The sequence below is a fragment of the Pangasianodon hypophthalmus genome, chromosome 2, assembly GCF_027358585.1.
Source record: "Pangasianodon hypophthalmus isolate fPanHyp1 chromosome 2, fPanHyp1.pri, whole genome shotgun sequence".
NCBI classification, from domain to species: domain Eukaryota; kingdom Metazoa; phylum Chordata; class Actinopteri; order Siluriformes; family Pangasiidae; genus Pangasianodon; species Pangasianodon hypophthalmus.
In genome coordinates this window covers 24,867,446-24,871,801 of record NC_069711.1, presented here as the reverse complement: position 1 = coordinate 24,871,801, position 4,356 = coordinate 24,867,446, and the positions used below count along the sequence as shown (strand labels likewise).

Genomic DNA, 4,356 nt, shown 5'->3' with positions numbered 1-4,356 from the left:
GTTTAGTCTGTTTGAATGGAACTCTAGTGTGTGTTCCCCTCTGTGCAGTTCTTTAGGCAGGTGAGTACACAGCAATTACAGTGGGGTGTGGACCAAAACAACCAGTCTGAGAAGATCTGAGTGAGGCGGTCTCAGTCCATTTGCAAGCAAGCTCTAGTGCATTATGATTGCAGTGGCAAAGCAATGCAACTCTGAATTGACCCAACTGCAGGAAGTGAACCAAACGTCAGGTATTATGGATTGCATGCTGCATTTATTTTTAGATGCAAGCTAAACTGAGCTGTGAGACACAAACTGAACAAAAATGGAAAATAAAAGCTGGATGTGATACACAAACCATTTTTACCCTTATTTGTATAACAGTGAATGAAAAAGTTTGATGCTTTCGGCTCAACGTGTGCCTGAGAAAAGGTTTTTTGTTGTTGCTATGGTTGTTGTTGGTGTTTTGTTTCTGGTTTGTCTAATTATGTGCAGTGTGGACAGCAGCACTAGCTCAACTTTTTTTTTTTTTTTTTTCTCCTGCCTGGATTTCCTTCCTCTGACCATCTGCCGTGATTTTCTTGACCACATGCTTTCCATACTATGGACCTAATATTATGGCAATAAAGTTTTAACATTTTGAGTAGTAGTATTAGGCTGGCTGTCAGCTGTCAATATTTTGAGTTATTATCTCATCATTGTGACTTAATTACACATTATTTCAAGATATTATGTCATTATTTTGACATCACATTAATGCAACCTAATAACACAGTTGCTAATTAATCTTATTATTTCTAGCTATTATCTTTTTGTTTTGACATATTTCATTGTTTTTTGACTTAATATTTAACACCCAAAAATCTATCAGTAAGATTAATTACTTTAATATTAGCTTTTAGTGATAATTCTTACTCTTTATACTGTTTTCCAGTAAGTATGCCAGACATTGCTTTTCCACATTTCCACAAAATAGAAATCACATCACCAGTTTTGTGAAAATCCTCTTTGTTAAAAATTGATTTAAATGTCGTACCACAATTTGATTTAAAAAGATTTAGAAGAACATGCTTGCCATTCATATCTACACAACTGTGATCTTGTGCGTTATATTAGGAGCATTCTTGTTATGAACACAGGAACAAGGGGACCCAGAAGGAGAACACAGACAGGAGTTGAGGGTATGCAGGTTTTTATTTAAGGGTTTGAGGAAGTAAGGGAGGGTGGGAGAGGAGCATGGTAACTGTGCAGCCAAAGTCGGGATCTGAACTCACGTCGACAGTGTGAGAGGTGGATGCTCAGTCAAAGCGCCAGCCAAGCACAGAGTTGGTGAACCATAAGGAAAGTGAGGTGGGGTGGGGCAGGGCAGGGTGGGGTGGGGCTGAGCAGGAAGTGAGCAGACAGAGAGCCGACAGGCTGGGTGAGCAGTAAACCACCCTGGAAGCCGGAACAATCTGCCTATAAGTGCCTGAAGAACCGGGGTTTATATACGCTGCGTCCTGGGTGAGTAGAACAGTTGTGATCAGTGCTGCAATCAGGCGAGGTGTAAAGTGGAGTGCTGCACCCAGACACGCACGCAAACAGAAAAGAGAGGGAGAGAAAACACTGGTAATACAAGGAAAGGGAAAAACAGGGAAACACAGTGAAATACACAGAAGTTCCTGGCCCAGACCATGACAATTCTTATTGCTGGTTTCATTACACACTGCTGCTCAAATTTGTGTGTTGTGTGTGTGTGTGTGTGTGTGTGCGCGTGTGTGTGTATAGTTAAGACTGTAAGACTTGCAGAATACACACTGTATCTTATTTATGCTGTTTAAACTCATTTAATTTCATTTAATTAAATTTCAGGCTTTATAAGTTTGAAGCATTAGAATTTTGTTTCATTAACACATTGCTATTCTTATTGGGTGAAGAAGCAATGTAATTTTTAGAGAAAGAAGTTTTTAATTAGAACAAATCTCATTTTTTGTCCAATCTTTGTACAGGAAGTTTAATAACAAAAATCATACTCAAGACAAGAGCCAAAAAATAAAATTTGCAAAAAGCAAACAGTACCCAAAATGTGATTTAAAAATGTAGTCAAAAGGCAGAGCAGGGTCAAAATACCAGAATCATAAAAATCATCAAAATACAAGCGGCAAGACTAAAGCAAAAACGTGGCAAACATGGCAAGGGACAACAAGTCATACACAGGATATCAAATAAGAAAATGCCTGGCTCAGAACTTACACAGCTGGCTAGCAAACAGCAAGGTTTCTGCTGGAAACTCAGAAGAAGACCAGGAGACTCGTGTATATCTTCAGCAGGAATCTTCATTGAGAACATGCTGTTCATGCTGCTGGAGTCATCAAGTCTAAACAAGGGATCTGTACATTGTAATTTTATGTACATTTTAGGAGCAGTCTTTAGAGGTCGACAACAAGCACTCAGGTGACATACAAAGTATGCAAAGGAAGTACGCAGATATAGGAATTCACCCCAGACTCTGGTGTTTCACCAGCCCTAATCCAATCAGCAAAACTAGACCACTCAAACACTTCATTATCAAAGAGATAAAAAAAAGTCCACACCTCCAGGTATTGATGATCATGAATAATGGCTACTAATTCAAAGAATGGGGCAGGGGCACCAAGAGCCATCACAGACAAGAGGTGATAGCATCAGTTACCATGATCTTTTGACTCACAATAAATAGAACAGGAACTGGCAGAAACCTCCTACTAGAAACTTTGCTCATCATAATCATTCAGCTGATGCTAAAGGCATATAGGAAAACAGTGACTCTTAAATTTGTATTCCTACACTTCGCATACAGTCTAAAGTCCATGTGGTTAACATATTGTGCATACAAGAAGTGAGAGAATAAACTAAGAAATGACCTAGAACTCAGGTGAGGGTGTCCTGTGGTGGTCTGGGGTGAAAAAATGTCCGGGCTGGATGTTACAGTAACACACACAGCATTTAATCCAAACGATCCCCCTTTATCACCTCAGCTTTTCATCTATACACTCAGTATTATACATTAGACAGAATGAAATGCTTCACATATTCACTACACAGAAGAAAAAAAAGCAAAACACTGTACAGCCAGACCTTGTTTTTGTTTAATTGATTACTGAAGTGTGTTTCGCATTTGTCAGTGCCATCATTAATTAGTCCCAGTGGATGATGTTGATGGATGAGCTGATGTTAAAAGATGTAAAAATCAAAGTGCTGTTCTCCTTTACTGAGGAAGGATAGAGATGACAGACACCAGTTTTCTGTACTTACACGACTTTAAATGCTTGCTGGAGGAAGCTGTCTGGTCTGATCTGTCCATCACACTTTCTCAGATGAGTGGGATGAGATGTAGATCCTGGCAGAGTGAAATGATGATGAATGACTCTGAATGTAGCCAAGCTAAATAAAGATAATTCTGATTAATATCTAATCATGTACTGTATGTCATACCTGTATTTCTGTGTGCTTGTTAATGTCATAGTTATGCCGGAATTGGCACTGAGCTATGTTTCCCATCAGCCACCGCACGTCATGGGATCATGTCGCATGATTGATTGCACCTGTTTCATGTTTTGGTTTAATTGAGTACTAGTATTTAAGTCACGTCTTGTACAGTACTCAGTGTCTAGCTTTTGTCATCTGTTTTGGTAACTTTACACCCGATTTATGTCTTGCTTATTTTATTGCCTTGTTTTGCTATCCTTGTTCATTTCTTGCCGTTTGAGTTTCATGTGTCTCACCTGCAGTAAACTAAATCTGCAACTGCATCCACCTCCTCAAAAAATACGTGGCAGTTAGTATTGTTGCATCTGAAAATTACTTGTGTATGTCTTGGGCCATATCAGTAAGAAAGAGATAAACTGCTTTCAGATTTCTGAACCGTTTTATATATTGGCGGATGTGCAAAATTGCTTTCGAATAATAAAACAACACATAAGGTTTCTAGAATTGTTAATAATCTTTTGAGAATACAGAAACCATGTAGAAATGATTAGATTGCTTAGATGATTCAACACCTGAGTTGATTGTTTTTGAGAAAATACACCTTGTACAAATGTACATCCCTTGTACTGAAACAGTGGGTTTTCCTGACAGTAGCATACTTTCACTTAAAAAAAAAAAAAAAAAAAAAAAAACATAAAATATTTTATCAAAACTATGTGAAAATGTATTTCCTAACCTTGCCTTCGTGTCTGCCTGCAAAGCTCATATTGTTAAAGAGGCATTTTAACACACACGGTGCTAAAAACATTCAGTCTGACTAAAGATCACGCATGGAGTGTCACAATTTTATCAAGTTTTCAGATACCTATGTGCTATAAGCCTAATCAATTCAGTTTGACATCAGATACCCAAAAAAGTGTGATGCTCCTG

At 38.3% G+C, this 4,356-nt stretch overlaps 1 long non-coding RNA gene across 1 annotated transcript; it reads right to left on the bottom strand.

Annotated features, from left to right (window-relative positions):
* Positions 1-1,154: 1,154 nt before the first annotated feature.
* Positions 1,155-2,429, bottom strand: LOC117596060 (uncharacterized). The gene is made up of 2 exons (XR_004577233.2): positions 2,212-2,429; positions 1,155-1,537 (listed from the first exon to the last, which is right to left on the bottom strand). It is a non-coding gene; the product is annotated as an uncharacterized LOC117596060 (long non-coding RNA).
* Positions 2,430-4,356: the final 1,927 nt, after the last annotated feature.